Source organism: Aquarana catesbeiana, linkage group LG08 (assembly GCF_042186555.1).
Source record: "Aquarana catesbeiana isolate 2022-GZ linkage group LG08, ASM4218655v1, whole genome shotgun sequence".
NCBI lineage: Eukaryota > Metazoa > Chordata > Amphibia > Anura > Ranidae > Aquarana > Aquarana catesbeiana.
The window spans coordinates 250,244,963-250,270,139 of NC_133331.1; the positions used below are offsets into that span (position 1 = coordinate 250,244,963).

At 45.4% G+C, this 25,177-nt stretch overlaps 1 protein-coding gene across 1 annotated transcript in view; it reads left to right on the forward strand.

Annotated features, from left to right (window-relative positions):
* P2RX3 (purinergic receptor P2X 3) overlaps nucleotides 1-25,177 on the forward strand; it is a 451,883-nt gene that overhangs the window by 273,566 nt on the left and 153,140 nt on the right. The gene's annotated exons all lie outside the window — the stretch shown is intronic.

Consider the following 25,177-nt stretch of genomic DNA (forward strand, 5'->3'; position numbering starts at 1 on the left):
GCAATTAGCAATGTGATTTAAGGTAGATATTAAGGCAAAAAAAATCTTTTATTTTCAATATAGTAAATAAGTAGCTCAGGGACAGGATTCAGGAGGGCAAGAAATTAGAATGGGCAGGCACACACACACACACACACACACACACACCCACACACACATGAAATTGACTCTCACAGTGACACTGACAGCAATGTACAGCAGCACAGATGATGATAACATCTCACCAACACAACATGTCCCCTCCTGAGTCACAGTGACAGTCTCTCTCCATGCCAGGTTGTCCCTTCAGTCCACTCCAGTCCAAACAGCACTGACAGTCCCACTCCTGGCTTGCCTTGCTTACATCCCATAGACCCGCACAGGAGGCTCTGGACTCTCTGTGTGAGTTCCCTTGCAGCATGACTTCACACGACACGCTCAGGCACCACCTCCACCAAACCTGCCACAACACACTGTAGCAGGCACGCAGATGGTCTCAGCCAAGCATCACAGCCATGTTTTTTACTGGCAACCTCTTCCTGTTACTGGCAGGAGAAAAGTGTCCATTTTTTACTGGTTTCCAGTAAAAATACTGACGGTTGGTAACATTGGATGGATAGATAGCAATCCAGGGGTGTAATCCAAATATCAGCAATTTTAAAAGTGTGATTTCATAGTGACAGCACTAAAGGAGATTAAGTTATGGTAATAGGATCCTCAAAACAGCACTGATTTGCACGCTCACACAAATGGCACCATAGCACCAAACTGTGGAGATACATGGACAAATATTGCATTACATAGGTGACACACTGGCCATTATCACCTTATATTGGAGAACCAATGGACAATTGTGGCAATACATAAGCAAAAAATTGGGCAATGACATCAATACATAGGAAAATTCCAGGGACTAGACTGATTTTTTTTATCCCTTTACTGCTTATGCTAGCTCTATAGTTGCAGGCTGTACTTTTTATCTTCCTCTGGCCTCACATGTCTTTTCAAGGGCCAGAGGTAATTGGTGGAGGATTAGAGAGCATAGTCCGGACCTCCTCCTATTCAGTGCTAGCTTTGATGGCTTATAGCTGTATTGCCGAAGTATTGTATTCAGCCAATTGGCAGAGAATCGACTGAGAGAACTCCCAGCAAATAGTATTTGTAAAATGCAGACTTGTTTTCCCTTTTACCATTTAGAATAATTAAGAACACAAAATGGAAGACATTTATCAATTCTGTCATGCTCATAGCATCCAATAAGCAGTCACAATCTTTAATGCAAGTGCATATTGCGAGCTGTTTACCATTCTAGTGCTTATTCCATTGTAGAATCTCCCACAAAGGAAAAACTTGCAACTAAACAAGCAAATTGTCATAGCAAGCACATTGACATAGAAGGAAAGTCTAACTACAAGCCAATGTTTAAATATTCCTTCCCTTTTTCCCTGCATGCCATTTATTACAAATTGCTTGGTAAAAAAATCAAATTTTAGTGTTTGATTACCTGCGATCGCGTGAACACAAAGCTCTGGGTCTTCCCTGTAATGCGGAAGGCCAACAAGAATAAATGAGACAGTGCAGTCTTGTCATCCGCAGGCATCCACTGCTGTATCCAATGTTGAGGAAGAGAAAAGTCTCCTCCCACCAGCTAAAGCAAAAAAAAACAAACAAAAGAAAAAATGCAGCTTTAGACTTTGGAGGGGAGGGTGTGTGCATCCAGGGGGAGATGAATGTCCACTTTACTGTGCAGCTACAGTTTAAAGTAGTGAAGTAAGCACACTGGTTTGTTAACATCGTCTTTTTCATGGCATTTTCACTACCTTACCCGCAGAACTAAATCCATCAATTTAACTGTTTCTAAAGCAGTTACATTTAGGACATGTCATGAATGATAACTGTCACAGTGTTTGTGCTCTCAACTGAATTATCAAGCTATCCAATGGCTGGTACCATAACTTATCAGATGTGCAGCACCATAGCTTCCTTGGCTGTAAAGGATAGGAGAATCTAGTTCTAGTAATTCAATCCCCCTCTACCTACAGTTTATCTTAAAAAAAAACTCTTTAAAACAAGGCCGGAGCTATGACTATTTGATCTAAATAACCTTTAAAGCTTATAGGGAAAATGAATCTTTTGAAAATGCTTTTTTCTGCCTCATTTCCTGTTTCTCCCTCCTCTCTTTCTTCTCTTGGGGCCTTAACCCCCTACAATCTCTCTAGAGACTCTCCAATTACCCATCCAGAGTGGAAGCATGGCTCTTCCATGCATATTATTTCACTGCCCAGTTAACCCAAATACATTGGTGGTTGTTCCTGAGCCAGAATATTGCTGCGGTGGCACTGGGGGAGTGCACATACAAAACACTAATCAGTCTCCTGTACAGGAAGGGACCCTTACCCTTAATTGGAGAAATATGTCACCACAGGGTACTGTGGACACCAATATAATATACTGTGCCATGTCCTATAATTGACCAAGATGAAATTGCAAAAGAAAATATACTTTTTTGGCACAAACACTCAAATTAATTAAAATGATACATCTTCATAAAAAAATATTGTGTATATAAAAACAGAATTAAAAATAGATCACATCAAAATGTACACATATGCAAATTCTAAGGGTATAACATTCTGCCCCAGAAGTTTGACTAGATCTCCCGACATACAAAAGTACTAAAGGTTTACAACTAGAGAGATACCCAGCTGGGGTCATTGGATCCTACCCTGTTTCTTTGAGAATCATTTACTACTGGGTCCAGTTCTATGTCATCATCCTGACTAGGAATAAGGAAATCTGCTTTTTGTCCGGATTTCATTCACTGCACACTTGATCCAGTTCTGTGTCTCCAAACCATTGAAGCCAAGCACGGACAAGCAGCTATCGTTGTCAGGAGGTTGTAAACAGTGGCAGTAACATATTTCTTTAATGATAGGTACACTGTAATGCCCCATACACACGGTCGGACATTTATCGGACATTCCGACAACAAAATCCTAGGATTTTTTCCGACGGATGTTGGCTCAAACTTGTCTTGCATACACACGGTCACACAAAGTTGTCGGAAAATCCGATCATTCTGAACGCGGTGACATAAAACACGTAGGTCGGGACTATAAACGGGGCAGTAGCCAATAGCTTTCATCTCTTTATTTATTTTGAGCATGCGTGGCACTTTGTGCTTTGGATTTGTGTACACACGATCGGAAATTTCGATAACAGATTTTGTAGTCGGAAAATTTTATAGCAAGCTCTCAAACTTTGTGTGTCGGAAAATCCGATGGAAAATGTGTGATGGAGCCTACACACGGTCGGAATTTCCGACAACAAGGTCCTATCACACATTTTCCATTGGAAAATCCGACCGTGTGTACGGGGCATTAGTCCTAACGTCCTTAGCCATAATCCACCTCATTTTAATTGGCTTTTTTGCCAAGGTTGGCAGAGTTTGTCATGTTATAGATTTAGTCTAATTTATCACAAACCTCAGCTAGTTGTGCCAAAGTGTTACCTAGTATGTGGCAAGTATATCGCAGTTCATAAGGGGAACACAGCTCTTACTTCAGATTTTTTGATGATGATACAGTACCTTGTTTATTTTGCAACTAGGCTCAGCAGCTTGTAAAATTGGTAGTGCTGTTCCTGGTGTGGCATAAATAAGCTAATTTGCAGAGCACACAAATTAAAATAAACTGCACATTATTTCTTCCACATAATGCAGCATTTATGACTCAGTGGATGATAAGATGAAAAAACACATTAGTATAGCAATAGTCTAGCTTCTACAACTAAATGTTTCCTGACTATTTAAATTGTAAGATAGGTCATGTTTAACCATACATTAAAAGCAAAATGATGCAGTAGCAGAGCCAGAAATATGTGGGCCTTCTAAAAGCAGCATTTCTAACTCCACTGTCCCCAGCAAAACAAAGAAGCACGGGAAGAGGTCATACTGCAAACTTCTGCATGGAGACCAGCAGTGCGAGTTACCAGAGTCTCGTGACATAAGTTAGAACATCTTCAAATTGACTTGAATAAGATGACATTTCCCTTTTGTTCTGGCTCCCTTTAATCATTTTAGCTAGGACCAAAGTATTTTTTTTACATTTTTGCTATGGATCTGATTATTTGGCAATAACTTTGCCATTGCTTAAAGCAGTAATAAACCCAAAAACAAGAATGTAATATTTTGTGTTTTAATAATCCTTAGATGTGGTGACTTAATTTTCTTTTTTATCCTTTTGTTTTTACTTTATTTTACCTAGAGATCTAGCCAGTAACATACTTCCTGTCTTAGGAAATATTTTAGAACAAACAAAGCTTTCATTTGGTGATATTGCCTTGCAAAAATGATTTTATTTTTAATACAACCCACAGACAAAGAAAAGGGTACTTTTTTAGTTTAGTTTTTTTTTTTTTTGAGTAGAATTACTTAGAAAAAGAGTGGATGCAATTATTAATTGTATTCTATAATTTGTCCAGTTTAAAATGGTACTAAAATATGATTCTGGTACAAAGCATTGCAAAGTAATTTTTTTTTTTGAGTAGAATTACTTAGAAAAAGAGTGGATACAATTATTAATTGTATTCTATAATTTGTCCAGTTTAAAATGGTACTAAAATATGATTCTGGTACAAAGTATTGCAAAGTAATTTGCAAATGAAATAAAGGCTTTTTTTTATTGTGTTTTTTAACACTTAAACACTTTGCAACAATTAAACTTAATGAACAAAAAACTAATAAAAGTTTCAATGTTAATATTTGTCAAAATTAGAAAAAAAAATCAGCAAGGAAATGATAGCTAAGGAGAGAAGGGGAAGAAGTAATTAATTAGTGTTGATTTAGGATAAACTAATGCCGCGACTTTGACAGACTAGGTCCGGCGGACTTTGACAGACTTTCCGACGGGCTTCCCGACAGACTTTTGATTGAACGGACTTGCCTACACGCGATCAACCAAAGTCCGACGGATTCGTACGTGATGACGTACGACTGGACTAAAATAAGGAAGTTCATAGCCAGTAGCCAATAGCTGCCCTAGCGTCGGTTTTTGTCCGTCGGACTAGCATACAGACGAGAGGACTTTTCGACCGGACTCGAGTCCGTCTGAAAGATTTGAAACATGTTTCGGACTAGCATACAGACGAGGGGACTTTTCGACCGGACTCGAGTCCGTCTGAAAGATTCGAAACATGTTTTATTTCTAGGACTTTTGGGAAAAAAAAGTCAGCTGGAGCCCACACACGGTCGAATTGTCCGACGGAGTCCGGCCTGCCGGACCTATTCCGTCGAAAAGTCAGCTCGTGTGTACACGGCATAAGGGTTAATAGAGGGTTCGTTTGAAATATATTTAAAAAAAAAAAAAACTTTTAAAAAAATTTGGCAGGTTGTGTTAACAGACCGTTCCATCCTGTGACCCCTGACACAGACGCCCAAGTGATAAACCTCGCATTTGGGTGGCCCGCCACAAACGAAAAGCCCTCTGAACGCCATCCTGCAGGCCCAAGAACCACATATCAATGTCGACGGTGTTCAGGTGCACTCCGTCTCCCGCAAATAGAGCCAGTTGTCACCCTACAACTCCGCATGGCGTACAGCAAGGCCTCTGTTTCTAACAAAGAATCGTGCCACCTCCTTGTTTAGTTTAATTCTGGCCTTAAGTTTGTCCACAGAGCGAGCCAGACACCAAGAGACTCTACCCACAATGTGAGAAGGGACAACAGGCAAAGGCACAGAAACATTGAGCACAGAAACACAGAAACCAGGCTGTCCCGGTTCTTGATGCCGTACAGCCGTGTCTCCTGTTTCCAGCCGAAAGCTCGGGTCATGCACAGCGTCCTCTTCCCCCTGGTTCCCCTCTTCAGAATCCGATGCTGTGATTTCCCTTTCCGAGCGGTCTTCTTCCTCACACACCGCGGCACCCAGGGAAGGGTTAACTGAGCCAGCCCCAGCCAGGCGCCCACTGATGACGTCAGCGGCCACGCCACGGCCTGCACGTCTTGTTGCCTCCTTCCTCCCATGCTGGACACTCTGCCTAGGATAGCTGGAGGCAGACGCCACTCTCAGGTCCGGCATAGGGGGCGGGGACACGGAGACCTGGCTCCTGGAACCTCGTATTCAGTCAGATGGGGTCTCCCACGCCGGGCCGCGCTGGCAGGAGGGGGAGGCCCCCGGGAGCCGTCCACCTGGTCCTGTGCATCAGCAGGATGGGAGCTGTGGAATTTAAGTGACTGGTAACTCCCTCCAGGGTCCCGCCTAGGTAGAGGATTCCTCCCAGCCCCACCGGCATGAGAGGGAGGCTGCCTCTTGGCCTTTGGAGCTAAAAGGTAACGATTTTTGGGGCTCCTAGTGCGGCAGCCAACCCTAGGGGTTATTTCGGGGCTCAAACGCTCAGGAGAGTGAGACCTCCTAGCTCGTGATGGCCGGGGGCAGGTGAAGCAAGAACCTGCCCCGACCCCTACAGTATACCTGCCATCTGCAACTCGAGCCACTGAGGCCCGTTAGCCATTGCAGCTGCCTGCAGTTGAGAAAGCAGTCCCTCAATGTCCACCATGGTAAGTCCTTGTATAACACCTACTTGGAACCGAAACGGTCACTTGCTCTGCCTGGCTCAAACTGACCCTGGTAACTCCCCCTTACTGCCTAGACCACCGTTGGCCCCACCCTGACCCATACTGCTCCACCCTACCACGCCTTGCTCTCATCCAATAGCTAAAGCCTACTGCTATTTGAAACATTAATTTTGATCTGCCTAACTACAGCCTGCACTGCAAACCCAGTTATGTAGGCCTTACACTTAATGCTGTGCATATCATTCCAGGACTGTACTTTTGTTTCCTTCAGCAACTATTGGTTCTCCTGTCAGTTTCTTTTTTTTTTTTTTTTTATTTTAAAATAAAGCTTTATTAAAGAGCAGTGCAATACATAGAAGAAAATAAAATACATTGTTATATTGACAGATCCCTTGCTAATACGGGATTGATATTATAGAAGAACAAAGATAATAAACAGAGATTCAAATCGTTTACATTTGCTCATAAAATAGTAGGTAGGGCTGTTACTTATGTTCCCTGTGTGGGTTGACATTCCCAACACCCCTAGCGGGATCACACTGTGCTAGGAGTCCCCCCATCCCAGGGAGAGTGTTAAGGATGACCCGGAACCTCCACTGTCCCCACTCCCAGGGTCCTGCCAACGCCCCAGAGGTAGGGAAAGGATCCCCTGGAGAGGCCATTAGACCCCTCCAGCAGTTCCCCCCCAACTGGAAGTAATCCTTTTTGAGTCTAGAACTTGAACTCACTATACCAAATCTGATGGAGACATGAGAAATTCTACCATAATGATAATCAGAAATTTAAACATCACTGGTACACTGCTAATGTGATATCAATTCGTTGAAATAACAGAAGGATAGGGTATAGAAGAAGAGAAGAAGAAGAAAGAGAGTGCTAGCATGGATGTATATAATTGTAGCCAGTCCAAGGTGTTTTTTTTTTTTTTTTTTTTTATAATTACATTCATCTTGACTGTGTCATTTGAATACCTGGGATGAGGGCAATGCCTAAATGACCAGCCCAGGGCTCCCATGTTGCCTCGAATGACTTAGTGGTGTCCATCAGAGAGCTAACCGTTTTTTCTTGGGACATAATCCACGAAATCTTTCTTTTGGCTGCCTGGAAAGACACTGTGGGTTGCTTCCAGACCTTAGCTATAGTAGTTTTAGCTCCTAACAGCATGAAGGATATTAATCTTTGCGAATGTTTCGTTGTTTTAGGGATTGGTGCATTGAGTAACGCCACTTGGGCTGATTTAGTGATAGAAAGACCCGAGACTTTTCGGATCAACGCGAATATTTTGTTCCAAAAACCTCTTAATTTCGGACACTCCCACCAGATATGAATCATGGAGCCTTGCGCTTGACACCCTCTAAAGCATAACGGTGAGACAGATGTGAACATAGTTGCTAGTCTGGTGGGTACTAGGTACCATCGCATGAGTACTTTTAGATTAGCTTCTATCAATGCAATATTTAGAGTACCTTTAAAGGCTGTGGATCCCCTCTGATGCCACTCCTCCAGGCTCCAGGTCTCCTGTAGGTCCTTCTCCCACGATTCCATGTATGTAAATTTTGTGGTGGGTTCCACAAGAGCCGCGTATATGAGAGATATACCCCCCCCCTTTATGTCTAGTGCTTGGCCGCACCAACGCTCATACGATGTAAATTCTAATGGGAGTGCCTGACCCTTCGTTAGAGAGGAAAGAAAGTGGGATAACTGGATAAATCTAAATCTCTCTGTACCTGGGAGTTTAAGTGTATCTACACAATGCTTTAGCGTGATTGGGCCCGAGGGCGAGAGAAAGTGGCCTATACGGTACATCCCCTTATCCAACCACCATTTGAAGGACTTAATGTCCATACAAGGTGCAAATCGGGGGTTATGAAAAATGTGGTCCAAAGGGTGGGAGGGTGAGGTCAGGGCTGGTAAGCATTTCACAGAGTCCCATAATTTAAAGGATTGGGACAGTGTTGGGGCTAATATAGTTGGCCTTGATTTCATGGGACACCAGAGGAGGTAGTCTATGGTGTGTGTCGGAATAGCTTGTCTCTCTATATCTATCCAGTCGGGTTTCTCGACTTTGAAGTAAACCATTGAAAGTTGGGCCAATCTTGCAGCTTGGTAGTAACTAAACAGATCTGGTAGACCCAGTCCCCCCTTGGTTTTAGGGCTAAAAAGCACGTTGCGGGCTAGTCTATAGCCTTTTTTACCCCAAATGAATTTTATTATTTTTCCTTGTATGGGTTTAAGATGTTGCTTTCTAATGTCTATCGGAAGCGACCTGAATAAGTAGAGGAGCTTGGGCAATAGCGTCATTTTGATAGAATGAATTCTACCTAGCCATGAAATATTGTATTTGGACCATGTTAAGATATCAGATTCCAGTGTGCGGAACATGGGAGGGAAATTAGCTTGGTAAAGTCTCTCAATCTTGGGGGTAAGGTTTATCCCTAGTAGGGATGAGCCGAACACCCCCCGGTTCGGTTCGCATCAGAACCTGCGAACGGACCGAAAGTTCGCACGAACGTTAGAACCCCATTGATGTCTATGGGACTCGAACGTTCGAAATCAAAAGTGCTCATTTTAAAGGCTAATTTGCATGGTATTGTCCTAAAAAGGGTTTGGGGACCCGGGTCCTACCCCAGGGGACATGTATCAATGCAAAAAAAACTTTTAAAAACGGCCGTTTTTTCGGGAGCAGTGATTTTAATGATGCTTAAAGTAAAAAAAAAAAAAGTGAAATATTCCTTTAAATATCGTACCTGAGGGGTGTCTATAGTATGCCTGTAAAGTGACGCGTGTTTCCCGTGTTTAGAACAGTCCCTGCACCAAATGTCATTTTTAAAGGAAAAAATCTCATTTAAAACTGCTTGCGGGTTTAATGTAATGTCGGGTCCTGGCAATATGGATGAAAATCAGTGAGACAAACGGCATGGGTACCCCCCAGTCCATTACCAGGCCCTTTGGGTCTTGTATGGATATTAAGGGGAACCCCGCACCCAAATTAAAATAAGGAAAGGTGTGGGGCCACCAGGCCCTATATACTCTGAACAGCAGTATACAGGCTGTAGGTTTGTTGTTAAGTAGAATCTCTTTGTAATTTTGAACGGGTACATTTTTAACATGTTTAGCTCCAGCCAAAAAATCTTTTTTAAGCTTTTTGGAAAACATAGGGAAGGGTTATCACCCCTGTGACATTTGTTTTGCTGTCTTTCCTCCTCTTCAGAAGATTTCACCTCACTTTTTGTCCCAATGGATTGGAAAGCATCAGTGGAAAGGAGAAATGTTTTTCCCATATTAACTCTTACAGGAGAGAATTTCCCTTCCTAGGGGTAGATTTATTCTCACTTCCTGTTGTCTCCTTCCGTTTGCAAGTAGGAGTCGTTTGTAAGTTAGTTGTTTGAAAGTAGGGTCCTGCCCTATATACTCAGCAGAAATTTGGGCCTTAGGTGTTGCTGTGGCCACAACACTGTAAGCCCTCACAGGGCTCTGCTGTGAAATATTAGATCAAGAATTGTAATTACATGCCCCTGTTGAACAGGAGCTGAAAAATTGGGCCTTAGGCACTGGTGCTGGTGCCACAACACTGCAACCCCTCACAGACACTCTAGTTGGAATGCAGGAACGAGCCCTGCTGCAAAGTATTACATCAAAAATCGTAATTACACGCCCCTGTTAAACAGGGGCTGAAAAATTGTGCCTTAGGCACTGGTGGTGGCGCCCAGAACCAAAAATGCTCTTACAAGCTATCAGCGTGATGATTGAGGAGGAAGAGGATAATTACTCAGGAATAGTCACTCAGCATCAGCATAGGCAGTCTTTGAAGGGATCTGAGATTTCAAAAAAAATTATTCGGTTACATCAGCATCAGGTGCTTGGTAGCTGGTGGTGATCCAAGACTCATTCATTTTTATGAAGGTCAGTCGATCGACCGAGTCAGTGGACAGACGCACCCTGTGATCGGTTACCACGCCTCCAGCAGCACTGAATGTGCGTTCCGAAAGAACGCTGGATGCAGGACAGGCCAGTAGCTCAATTGCATACTGTGCAAGCTCTGGCCAGTGATCCATCCTCAAGACCCAGTAACCCAGAGGATTTTCGGTGGGAAAGGTGTCCAAGTCTGATCTTGCCCCTAGGTATTCCTGCACCATGTAAAACAGACGCTGGCGATGGTTGCTGGAACCGATCATACCTTGGGGCTGCGGACCAAAAAATTGTCTGAACGCATCGGTCAGACGGCCACCTTCTCCACCGCTCCTTCTTTGACTGACCGAAGCCTCAGCAACACGTTGTCCAGAAACAGGAGTTTGTAACCTCCCAGTCTCTGGGAACGCGTTGCACAGACCTTTCTGCAAGGCCTCCCGAAGATGTTTCATCCTCTGCTCCCTCTGCGATGGCAAGATAAGGTCCGCAACCTTACCCTTGTAACGTGGATCAAGGAGGGTTGCCAGCCAGTATTGGTCCTTCTCCTTGATACCACGAATACGAGGATCCTTACGCAGGCTTTGCAGGATCAGGGAGGCCATGCAGCGTAGGTTTGCTGAGGCATTCGGTCCGGAGTCCTCTGGGTCACTAAGGACGACATGGTCCGCAGCCACCTCCTCCCAGCCACGTACAAGTCCATGTGTTTCTTGGGACTGATCCCTTAAAGACTGCTGCTGATGCTGAGTGCCAGGCTCCACCTCCATACTGACACAATCTTCCTCCTCCTCCTCTTCCTCCTCGTCCTCTTCCTGTGAGATCGGCGGGCACGCAGGAACACTGTCTGGATAAAGGGGGCCTTGAGAGCTAAGGAAGTCCTCCTCTTCCTGCCTCTGTTCTGCCTCAAGTGCCCTGTCCATTATTCCACGCAGCGTGTGCTCCAACAGGTGGACAAGGGGGACAGTGTCACTGATGCATGCACTGTCACTGCTCACCATCCTCGTGGCCTCCTCAAATGGTGACAGGACAGTGCATGCATCCCTGATCATGGCCCACTGGCGTGGGGAAAAAAAACCAAGCTCCCCTGACCCTGTCCTGGTGCCATAGTCGCACAGGTACTCATTGATGGCCCTCTGCTGCGTGTGCAGCCGCTGCAGCATGGCCAACGTTGAGTTCCACCTGGTGGGCATGTCACAGATTAGGCGGTTCTTGGGCAGGTTAAACTCCTTTTGGAGGTCCGTCAGCCGAGCACTGGCATTATATGACCGGCGGAAATGCACACAGACTTTCCTGGCCTGCCTCAGGACATCCTGTAAGCCCGGGTACCTGCCCAAGAACCGCTGCACCACCAAGTTAAGGACGTGAGCAAAACAGGGCACATGGGTCATTTGTCCCTGTCGGAGGGCAGAGAGGAGGTTGGTGCCATTGTCGCAAACCACCATTCCTGCCTTAAGTTGGCGTGGCGTCAACCACCTCTGAACCTGCCCCTGCAGAGCTGACAGAACCTCTGCCCCAGTGTGGCTCCTGTCCCCCAAGCACACCAGCTCAAGCACCGCATGGCATCTTTTGGCCTGCGTACTTGCGTAGCCCCTTGAACGACTACGGAGCACCGCTGGTTCCGAGGAAGAGGCCATGGAGGAAGAAGAAGAGGAGGGGGTGGAGGAGAGAGGTGTGTCACAATCATTAGCATTTTGGAGGCGTGGTGGCGGAACAACCTCCAACACTACTGCACCTTGTCCTGCATCCTTCCCAGCTGCCAGCAGAGTCACCCAATGCGCCGTGAAACTTAGGTAACGTCCCTGTCCATGCCTGCTGGACCATGAGTCAGCGGTAATATGCACCTTACCGCTGACCGCCCTGTCCAGCGAGGCATGGACATTGCCTTCCACATGCTGGTAGAGAGCCGGAATCGCCTTCCGTGAGAAAAAGTGGCGTTTGGGTACCTGCCACTGAGGAACTGCACATTCCACAAACTCACGGAAGGGGGCAGAGTCTACCAACTGAAAAGGCAGCAGTTGAAGTGCTAGCAATTTTGCCAAGCTAGCATTCAACCGCTGGGCATGTGGATGGCTGGGAGCAAACTTCTTTCGGCGGTGCAGCAGCTGGGGCAGGGAAATTTGCCTGGTACAATCTGACGTCGGTGTACCAAAATCAGATTGCCCACAAGTACGTGGCTGTGACACACCAAAGAACTTTTTGAATAACGCGCAGAGACTGCAGTGCCCTGCACATGTGGAGCTTTGGGGTGTGATGCAGTCAATGTGCTGCCCTTAGGCTGGCCCCTGGAGGGCATCCTGCCTCGTTGGTGATGTGCCGCCTCCTCCTCCTCCTCCTCCTCTCTCCTATCAGGCACCCACGTTGAGTCAGTGACCTCATCATCCCCTCCCTCCTCATCACTGGAGCAAACCTGGCAGTATGCTGCAGCAGGGGGAGCATGACTGCCAGATTGCTGTCCTTCTTGGGCACCCCCTCTGTCCGTGCTCGTGTTACTGCCTTCATCGAGCTCAGTATCATCATCAGAGCCTTCCAAACGCTGGGCATCCTCCTGGAGCATGTACCCAACACTGTGGTCAAACAGTTCGAGGGACTCCTCAGGAGGACATGGTGGGGCTAGGGAAGGAGTCACTGATGACATTGAGCCGAGGGAAGAGGCCGCTGCTTTGCCAGACAAAGTACCCTGGGCATGGGTGAGAGAGGATGAGGAGGATGAGGACGGCTTGGTCATCCACTCGACCAAGTCTTCCGCATGTTGCGGCTCAACATGGCCAGCTGCCGAAAAAAAGGCCAAGCGTGTCCCATGGCCACGTGCTGATGAGGATGCACCGTCTCCACGACCAGCACTAGACACAGAGCCTGCTTGCCCTCTCTTATTGGCTTGTGACTGTCTGCCTCTCCTTCTTGGCCTTCCAGACATACTAATGGCCTGTAGCTGCACTAAGCTGGGATATATATATATATATATATATATATATATATATATATATATATATATGTACTATTACTGCAGCTAGCAAAATCAACTGCCTGCCTGTAGTATGAGAACACCACCAACCTTCTACAGGTAGCTTTAGCTGAACACTGTGAGGTGGACGCACCCCACTAACTTGTAGGTTTAGCAGAACACTGTGAGCAAGACGAACTGCACTAACTGTAAATAGTCTAGCTGCCTGACTGTGGTACTAATAGGATCAAAAGAACACCAGCAATTTTCTTTAAAATACTGTAACAAGACAAGCCTGCCTGTCAGTAAGAAGATAACAGGAACGGATCTAGCTGAACACTGTGAGCAGGACGCACCCCACTAGCTTGTAGGTTTAGCTGAACACTGTGAGGTGGACGCACCCCACTAACTTGTAGGTTTAGCTGAACACTGTGAGCAAGACGCACCCCACTAACTTGTAGGTTTAGCAGAACACTGTGAGCAGGACGCACTGCACTAACTGTAAATAGTCTAGCTGCCTGACTGTGGTACTAATAGGATCAAAAGAACACCAGCAATTTTCTTCAGGTAGCTGTATTTACTGTAACAAGACAAGCCTGCCTGTCAGTAAGAAGATAACAGAAACGGATCTAGCTGAACACTGTGAGCAGGACGCACCCCACTAGCTTGTAGGTTTAGCTGAACACTGTGAGGTGGACGCACCCCACTAACTTGTAGGTTTAGCTGAACACTGTGAGCAGGACGCACCCCACTAACTTGTAGGTTTAGCAGAACACTGTGAGCAGGACGCACTGCACTAACTGTAAATAGTCTAGCTGCCTGACCGTGGTACTAATAGGATCAAAAGAACATCAGTAATTTTCTTTAAAATACTGTAACAAGACAAGCCTGCCTGTCAGTAAGAAGATAACAGGAACGGATCTAGCTGAACACTGTGAGCAGGACGCACCCCACTAGCTTGTAGGTTTAGCTGAACACTGTGAGGTGGATGCACCCCACTAACTTGTAGGTTTAGCTGAACACTGTGAGCAGGACGCACCCCACTAACTTGTAGGTTTAGCAGAACACTGTGAGCAGGACGCACTGCACTAACTGTAAATAGTCTAGCTGCCTGACTGTGGTACTAATAGGATCAAAAGAATACCAGCAATTTTATTTAAAATACTGTAACAAGACAAGCCTGCCTGTCAGTAAGAAGATAACAGAAACGGATCTAGCTGAACACTGTGAGCAGGACGCACCCCACTAGCTTGTAGGTTTAGCAGAACACTGTGAGCAGGACGCACTGCACCTGACTGTGGTACTAATAGGATCAAAAGAACACCAGCAATTTTCTTCAGGTAGCTGTATTTACTGTAACAAGACAAGCCTGCCTGTCAGTAAGAAGATAACAGAAATGGATCTAGCTGAACACTGTGAGCAGGACGCACCCCACTAGCTTGTAGGTTTAGCTGAACACTGTGAGGTGGACGCACCCCACTAACTTGTAGGTTTAGCTGAACACTGTGAGCAGGACGCACCCCACTTACTTGTAGGTTTAGCAGAACACTGTGGGCAGGACGCACTGCACTAAATGTAAATAGTCTAGCTGCCTGACTGTGGCACTAATAGGATCAAAAGAAGATAACAGGAACGGATCTAGCTAAACTGAATACAGTGTATATATATATATATATATATGCAACACCTGGGATGCATATATATACACAATACACTTTAAGTGCAGCTAACTGACTGACTGTCCTGCCTAATCTAGCTAACTCAAATGAAATTACACTGTCTCTCTCTCTCTCTAAGCACACCGGAACACACTGCACAGGGCCGCCGTGCAGGCGGCCTTATATAGTGTGGGGCGTGTACTAAATCCCCTGAGCCATAATTGGCCAAATCCTCCTTGGCTTTGGCCAATTATGGCTCTCTGTTAAGGCGGCGCTGTGATTGGCCAAGCATGCGGGTCATAGTGCATGCTTGGCCAATCATCAGCAAGCAATGCACTGTGATGCCGCAGTGAATTATGGGCCGTGACGCGCCACAAGAATTTGGCGCGAACGGCCCATATCGTTCGCAATTCGACGAACGATCGAACAGCCGATGTTCGAGTCGAACATGGGTTCGACTCGAACACGAAGCTCATCCCTAATCCCTAGGTATCGGATAGAAGATTCGCTCCATTTGAATTTGAAAGAGGGCTTGAGCCTATTCACTTCTGCCTCTTGTAGGGAAATATTTAATGCCTGTGATTTGTCCATGTTTACCTTTAAGCCCGACAAGGATCCAAATGTTTTTAATAGACTGCAGATATTGGGTAGTGAGGTAGTTGGGGAAGTGACAAATAGAAGGATGTCGTCCGCGAAAAGAGCGCATTTATGGGTGCGTGCTCCACATTTTACCCCCTTAATATTTTGGTTGGATCTGATTGCAATTGCTAGAACCTCTATAGCTAAAGCGAAGATGGCGGGAGAGAGGGGGCACCCCTGTCTGGTGCCCCTGGTTATTTGGATGGGGTCCAAATAGTATCCGTGTAATTTGACCTTGGCACTAGGAGTGGAGTATAATGCTTTCAGGATATTTAAAAATTTTTCTCCAAATCCCCATCGTCCCAATACTGAGAATAGAAATGTCCAGGACAAAGAATCAAAGGCTTTTTGAAGGTCCAACGACAGCAGTAAGCCTTCCTGCTTTGGGCCTCCATCCCAACCCGATTGTAATAATGAGACAATATCGACCGCCCTTCTAACTTGATCTGGGCCCTGTCTTCCCGGCATAAAGCCCACTTGGTCTTTGTTTATATATTGGTTGATAAAGGAGTTAATTCTGTTAGCTAGGATTTTAGTGAGTATTTTCAGGTCATTGTTAATCAACGAGATTGGTCTGTAATTCTCGACTAGAGATGGATCCTTGTCGGGCTTGGGTATAACAGATATGAATGCCGAATTTAGTTGTGTCTCTAGGGGCGTCCCTACCCTTTTAGAGTTGAAGAATTTTGTAATATGGGGTGCTAGTGATTTCTTGAAGGTTTTATAATATTGATTTGAAAAGCCATCAGGGCCGGGAGCCGAACCCCCTTTTAAGTTTTTAATTACCTCTAGTGTTTCTTCTATGGTGAAGGGCGCTTCCATGAGATCCTTATGATCTTTACGAAGAGAGGGAATATCAATATCATCTAGGAATGATTTCAGGGAGGAATCAGACATAGAGTCATTTTGCTGATATAGTTTAGAGTAGAAGGACTGGAAAGTTTGCAGGATTTTTGGGGGATTGAGGGTTGAGGTGCCATCTTGTAGTCTGATGTTAGGGATGTTGAAGTTAGTGACTTTGGGAGTGAGCTTTCTTGCTAATAGAGTGCTCATTTTGTCTCTCTGAACGTAGAATTTCGCACTATTCCATTTCAAATGTTTTTCTGCCCTTACTGTGTGAGCTAGGTTTAATGCTATTCTGGCTGCATCTAGTTGAGCTATTTGGACCGAAGAAGGGTCCCGTTTGTGCTGCTTGCATAGGGCCTTGAATTCCCTCTCTAGATTCTCTATCTCCGCTTTCTGCTCTTTCTTTTTTCGAGATGCCATTTGAATGAACTTTCCCCGTATGGTCGCTTTGTGAGCGGCCCAAAGAGTCTCTGCTGAAATTCCCTCCACATTGTTCCGCAAAAAGTAATCTACTATGTCCTTCTCGATCTCTACTACTGAAATTTGGTCATTAAGAATAGTGTCGTTGAGTCTCCACTGGTTATTGGGTGGTTTGTGGGATCCGCCCCTTAGTGTGACGATCACCAAGGCGTGATCTGAAAGGGCTGTGTCCTTGATATAGGCTTTAAGAACATAGGGTATATGTATCACTGATAGGAGTATGTGATCGATTCTGGAGTATGTTTTGTGGGGATTTGAGTAATGTGTATAATCCCTCTTTGTGGGATTATGTTCTCTCCAGATATCGGTTAGGCCTTGTTGATAAATTAGTTTCACGATCTTGGAACTTGTTTTTGTGGGGCGGATTGATTGTGCTTTTAGAGGTTTGGATTTGTCTAAGCCTGGATCAAAGGCAACATTGGAGTCTCCTCCGAAAATTACCGTTCCTTCTAATAGTGGGCTTAGAATTTGAAGCATCGCTTGAAAGAATTGTGTCTGACCCTTGTTGGGGGAGTAATAAGAGATGAATGAATAAAGGCTTTCATCTATTTTGCCTTTTACCATTAAAAATCTACCATCCGGATCTCTGTGCACCAAATCGGGCTTAAATTTACAATTTTTCGCAAATATTATTGCTACCCCTCTGGTCTTATCTTCTGCATTCGCTAGGAAGAATGTGGGATATTGAACATGCAGAAATGACGGGTTATATCTGGAAGGGAAATGTGTTTCCTGGATCATGACAACTGCCAATTTTTGTGCATGGTAAGATTGGAGTAATTTGCGCCTCTTTACCGCTGAATTTAACCCTTGGGCATTGTGGGATGCCAAATTAAAAGACTTTATGGGCACGGTAACACTAGATATATTGGAGATGTGGGGCGTGCTTGTGTGGTGCGGCCTTTCTTACCTCCTTTGAAGAATGGTGGAGCTTATTTATTCGGATCATGAGGCTGGACCTGGAGCCTGGAGGAGAGTGGTCTATCCGCGAAACCTGTGGACTGGCAAAGAAGAAAACAAGGTTAGAGAAGAAGACAGGAAGGAAAGAGAAAATGAGAAAAATTAAATGCGAGTGTAGTCTTGTGAACTGCCCCAAACGGAACCTGCGACATCGAGCGGATGCAAAGATCCCCTCAATGTCGCCCAACATTAGATAAGAATTACCCTCTAAAGGGGCTAACAGTCCATCTCCCGACCATGGGGATCCCATTGTCGTAAGATGGATGGAGGTGCATGACTGCTACCCCAGTCAGTGCCCGCCCAATTGGTAAGCCTATATAAAGTATTTCACATAACCCTGTGAGGAAAACCAATTAAACATTATAACATTTCAAACTGTGTGTATCGGAGCCAGCCGGCTAAAATAATCATGCAAAAGGCCTATTACGCCTTGGGGGGGTGTGGAGAGGGGAAGGGGGGGAAGGGGAGGTGGGGGGGAGGGTGAGGAAGGGGACTGGGGAAGATCATTAGGAAAGAGAGGGGAAATTAATTTAGGAGCTGTAACTCTATCTATTAAGTGCTAGCATTTCCTGATAGTCCGGTGATTTAGCGTGTCCAGCTCCTGGTCTTCCGAACTACCAGCCGGTGTTGAGGGAGACCCAGAGGGGGTAGGGCCCAAGAGCTTGGTCCTTTTTATTTGTTGTAAAGTTGATTGTGGGAGATCCAAACGAATTCTTTGAGATAGGATGAGCGCTGTGTTTCTGCGACTTGCTTAAGTAGCGACTGATGATCCTACTGGAGAAATCGCATGTCCAATGTTAGCATTTTTATGCGGAGAGACCTATCAGGTCCGAGGTGTCGTAGTTAGGAAAGGTATAAATGAAGGTGAAAAACCGGTGTCCCTGGTGGGATTAGAGATCGTGCGTACTATTCCTGAGGGGATTAGGAGGGTCATTTTAATAATGACTTGGGTTAGTTCCAGAGGAGTGTGGCCGGGTATTGCCCAGGTGTGTTCATCCGAATCAGGAGGGCATCGGTTCTTTTACTCTTCTGCTTTTGGTAGATTTCCATAGAGATGAGACTGGGCTGGTTGGGGTCTGTCTCTTGTAGGATCCAGATTGCGCATTTGAAGTGTCCATCTCTGATTCCTGAGAAATAAGCTTCAGTGAGAGAAGGATCCGCTCTCCTTCCGGTAAATTAGTGAATGAGTGTGTTTTGCCTTTGTAGGTAAATTTTAAAGCAAAGGGGAGAGCCCACCAGTATCTTATTTCTTTTTGTGTCAGGATTAGTAATAGAGGTTTGAGGGCTCTGCGTTTTTGAATTGTCATGGGTGAAATGTCCGCAAATATTTGAACATCGTGGCCTTGGAATGAGATGTGTGGTTGTTGGCGGGAGAGCCTCATGATGTTCTCTTTCACTCCGTAGTGGTGCGGCTTCACCACTATATCCCTGGGAGACCCATCCTTCCTGGGGGGTCCGAGTGATCTGTGGGCCCTGTCTAACTCCAGCTTGTGTGAAGAGATATCAGGAATAAGGGATTTGATCAAGTCCTGCACTGCTGTGGGGACATCCGTGCAAGATTCTGGGATGCCTCTGACCCTGAAGTTCTCCCTTCTTGACCGGTTTTCCAAATCGTCGATCTTATTTAAGGCCGCATCCAACTGTTCCTGCACGATCTGAATGTGGTCAGAGTTTTGATTGGTTCTTGAAACTGTGTAGTCCAGTTTTTGTTCGATCGCTTCTATTCTGGTGCCCAAATTCTGGAAATCGGATCGTATGCCATTTGTTATTTTGTGGGCTGTATTAGATAAGCCCCTTTCCAGTAATTCTGATAGTTTGAGGAATAGATCCCCTGCATTCTGGGGCATATCTGTGTCTGTGCCTCCCAAGAAGCTATTATTGTGCTGCAGGATATGGGAATGTCCCATAGAAGAAGGCAAGGGGGCTGCCAAAGGGTTCTCATCCAGGAAGGCTGAGTTGTGTCCTGAGGGTGATGTGGTGGGGTGGGATGATGATGAGGTTGCTGGGGGGGGTATGGAAGAGTAGCAGGAGCGATCACTTGCCTGGCTTCCTGTAGTCCCCCTGTTGCTGCATGTGTCTGTAGCTTCTCTGCCTCAAAGCGGGGTCCCAGGTCCTTTTTTACCGCTGTGGCTGGCATGGGTGGGGTGCCGCTGTGTTCCCCCAAAAGATCCTGCTGTGAACGGGCTCGCTGCCGTTTCCGATACGGCGTTAGGGCGGCTGGCTGGCTGGGGTAGTGAGGAGCTCCCGGCTTACGCGGCCATCTTGGAGTCCTCGCGCATGCGCCCTCTCCTGTCAGTTTCTACTCCATGTCACTACAGGACAAAGTAGAGATGTGGAGGTGGATGAGAGAAACCATTAAGCACTGTAGAGGCAAGAAAACCAATTTAACCAGTTTCGTTTTCACAGTGGGGTAATTTTAATGTTAAAAATGTATATATGTAATTGGGGACAGACATATCTGCTGTTTACGTATCTAGGCTCTGCCTCCTGTTTCACTGTGTCACACAATGCTTGCATTTTACTGCATAATACAAGAGCACGATTCAGTAGAACTACTAAAAGCAACGTACTCCCTGTTGTGGCTGACATTTTATCTTAAACAATAGTTATTATAGTAGCTAAAGTGGCAAGTAATTAACCACTACCGTGCACTTACACGCCCTTCCTGCCCAAGCCATTTTTCAGCTTTCAGCGCTGTCACATTTTGAATGACAATTGCACGGTTGTGCTACACTGTACACAAACACATTTTTTATCATTTTCTTCACACAAATAGAGCTTTCTTTTGGTGGCATTTAATCACTGCTGGGTTTTTTATTTTTTACAAACAAAAAAAAAAAGGCCAAAAATTTTGAAAAAAAAATGGTTTTTCACTTTTTTTCTGTCAGTAAATTTTGTAACAAAGTAATTTTTCTCCTTCACTGATGTGCACTGATGAGGTGGCACTTATGGGCACTGATGAGGCGGCACTTATGGGCACTGATTAGGTGGCACTGATGAGGAGGCACTAATATGCCGCACTTATGGGCACTGATAGGTTGCAATGATATGTGGCACTGATGAGCACTGTTAGGGGGCACTGATGGGCACTGTTAGGCGGCACTAGTTGGCACTAACAGGTGGCACTAGTGGGCACTAATAGGCAGCACTGGTGGGCAGTGATAGGTGGCACGGATAGGCGGTACTAATGGGCATTGATGGGTGGCTCTGATGGGCATTGATTGACAGCAGTGATGGGCACTGATGGGCAGCACTGACTGGCATCGCTAATGGGCACTGATTGACGGCACTTGTGGGCAGTGGTGGGCACTGATTGCTGCCACTGGTGGGCACTGATCGCTGGCATTGGTGGGCATTGGTGGGCACTGATTTATGACACTGTTTTTCACTATTGTAATCAGGGCACTGATGATCAGTGCCCTGATTACATTCCTAAATGTCCCCCTGCGTGGAGATGCTGCTGATCGTCTCTCCTCACCACACACTCTGTCAGTGTGAGGCGAGGAGCGCAGATTACTGGCACTTCCTTGTTTACATGACTAAATTGGACACAGCCGATCACATGTTTAAAGAGCCGCGGACGCGGCTCTTTCCACAGATTGGGGTCGCGCCATGTCCTAGCAACACAGCGCGGCCGCTGCGCTGCGTGCCCCCGCGAGAGCGGCCGTTCTGGGATGCCGTCATATGACTTCGTCCCAGAAGAAGAGCCACGCCGCCCCGCCGTCATTTGACGGTGGGCAGGCGGCAACCAATTAAAGATGTGAAAAATCACAAAATATAACTACTTTGAGGTAAATACTGCAATTATAACTTAAAATATTTGTGGTGGGTGAATATGCCCAGGGTTAGGTGAATCTTGTTCAAAATTCAGTGAACCCAAACTTAGAACCCTATTCATTACAATGGGTCAAATTATGTTGTGAAGTTCTGGCAATTTTTTTTTTTCGTCTAAAAAGCCAACTACTGTCAAAAAAGGCATGGGAAGCTGGGCACTGCCATGGTGACATATACTAATGCAGAAAACAAAAATGAAGAAAAAAAAAAAAAACACATCAGGGGGTCTTTCCATGCATCTTCAAGGGCTGTGTTGAAAATAAACAAATTCTTTAAATAACATGCTTGGGGATGGATACATAAACTTAACACCAGAGTGCCAAGTGGAATGAATAACAGAATGTACATTAACCATTTAAAAAAATGATTTGTAGTATATTAGGGGTTAATGTATGCTTTCTCTTTGTGCATCCTACTCTTTTGAAGTCTGACCTGATCAATCACACCTCCCCCTGGTGTTTTCGATCTGATCTTAATTGTAACTATTCATGCACCACACCTATTCTTAATGGCAATTTTGTCATTATATAAGTGTGCTGCCCCAACGGGGCATAGAATTTATATAGACTGTTTTCCTAACCATTTTATATGGAAATTTATATTCAGTTCACATGCTGCCATCTAGTGACCCTTTGTAGTAATGCACTTGTTTTCTTATGTTATTTTTCCCTTATGATATGACACACTTCCTTTGTATGTAATGCTTCACCCTTCTTCCTGTGATTGTACTTCCTGTGTCATGGATGCAGCAATCAAGCCACATGTAGCAGGGCACATGTATTCTGCATAGTAAGCTACAGACAATATCATCTTTTGACCGCATAAATACTACAACCTATTCATCTGTTTGTATCCTGTCATCTGTCATCTGCTGTAACCTGATTTTCAAAATAAAAGCACCTTTGTGGATGGAATCGGTATTTGGTGAGTTCAACCTATCTGATGAGGACTGTCCTCAGTGATTATATCTTATACAGGTCAGTCATAGAGGTCTCACAAGGGATAAATTGCTTCACAACAATTGGAGTCAAAATATGTATGCAATCAAGCTCAGTGCCATCCACCATTTTATGTCGGACGAGTTTACTGCACTTCATGTGAATGTTAAAAACTGTTTCTCTACATTGAACTGCGTTACCCTACCTGTCTAAGCTGCTGTTCGTCTTCTTAAAAAGACAGTATAACAAGGTTCAAAAATAAAAAGAAAAACTGCGCTGCAGAGCAAAAAAGGTCAAAGGTAAAAGCTGCACACAAAATACACCAATATCTGTGTATACCATGAAAAATAAAAAATAAATAAAGTGCGCTAATTATATGAAAATACACACATAGATGTGAATACATGTGGGTGGTAGTAAAAACCGCAATCTACTGAGAGCAAGTAAATGATTCCATGAGTGGTAGAAATATATAAGTGCAAAACATAAAAACTCAAATAAAAAGAAGAAACAAAAAATGTGTACATGTGAAGTACAATGATATTAATAGCGTGAAAATCTGAAAATCAAACAAACTCAGTCCATGGGTTCAAACATAAAAAGTTCATCAGTGAAAAAAAGCTTCCATCCACTATACAGCTCAGCAGCAACTAATCCCCCTATGAGTGGATTGACAAAGGAGAGAGATGTGCAGGATGGTGCAAATCCACTGACGGTGACTCCAATAAGTGAGAAAGTGATAAAGGTGGACTCTTACCCTCCGTGTTGGACCCCCTCCTTGGCAGGGTCTATCAGGCGTGCAGATTTTTGCCCTCTGCAGGGACAGTGTAATGAGAAGATCTCCCCAGCAGCTGCCTCTTCAAGTCTACAACACAAGTGCATCTATGCAGCAAACCGCATCACCTCTTGCTGACAACAAGGTGACTTCCAGTGACAAGCCGCAGCTCAAGCCACAGCCAGCACAAGCCTTAGGGACTACACCACAGTTAAACGCTCTTGCAACATCATTTCATCTTGGTAAACCTCACCCTACTTCACCAGAGAGCTTTCACACCCGAGGGGTTCCACAATTTACTTTGGCACCGAAGAGTGAGAGATCAGACTTGAATCACTTTGCCAGATATATGGTACGCCGTGAGCTCTTTAACACTGCCCTCACAAGGTTTGACACTGTCCGGAGAGCTACAGGGCCTGGAGATCAACCTTCAAAGCTGCCATTGCTGATCTCAACCTTACTACCAAGGAGGAACTTGATTTGCTCATAAGGTGGCTGGGGCCAGAATCTGCAGATCGTGTTAAAAGACTGAGAACAGTGCATGTTGACCACCCAGATGCAGGTCTTGTTGCTGCATGGGCAAGACTTGAGCAAGCCTATGGTAACTCTGAAGCCATAGAAAGCGCTATATTCAAGAGACTGCAGAACTTCCCAAAAATAGGGAACAAAGACTATCGCAAGCTCCAAGATCTGAGTGATCTTCTCATGGAGCTGGAGTTGGCAAAAACAGACCCACGTCTACCTGGACTAAGCTTCCTGGACACTGCTCATGGTGCCAATCCAGTGGTGTCTAATCTGCCATATGGCCTGCAAGAGAAATGGGCACAACAGGGCTCAAGGTACAAAAGAGACTATAACGTATCTTTTCCTCCATTCGCATATTTTTGCAGGTTCATCAGTGTTCAAGCCTGGATGAGAAATGATCCCAGCTCCAGCTTCAGTGAACCCAACTTGCCTGCTTCATCATCATCATCTTCATCAAGGTATGATAACATAGCAGCTAAACGTAGAGACTTTAATAGAGCAATATCTGTTAAAAGAACAGACATCTCACCACCCATATCCTCTCCTGCTCACCAGAGCGTTTCGAGTGTCTCACGTACCTGACGGTAGAGCCTGATATGCAGAGGACGGCCTCTCTTACACCTCTGACTCGAGGCCCTCTGGTAGAGCAGACAGGAGGCGCAGGAGTGCAAAGTCGCACGAGTGCCAGGTGGATCGCAGACAGTGAAGCCGAAACAGCTGCAGGAGGGATGGTAGTTCAGTAGGATTCTTCAGGCAGAAGAGAAGGCAGGTACAGGCAGGCCGGGTCATACACTGGAACGCACATCAGGAGCAGATGCGAAGGCAGAAGCATAGTCAGGATACAGGCCAGATCGGTGATGGGCTGGCAGCAATGTAGCAGGGGGAGCAGGCAGATGCAGAGTCAAACAAGCTGGCTCAGGTACAGGCAGAAAGCAGGAACGTTAGAGGCAAGCCAGGTTGGTTAACAGGAACAGGTATCAAATACAAGATAATGGGAACACTGTAGAGCAGACAGCACTGAGTCTGGAAACTGGCTGAGTTTGGGCGCCAAAAGCTGTCACAGGGTGCGTGCGCACCAGTGGCATTCTGACGGGGGCAGAGGTAACAGGTCGTCTTCTTCGGC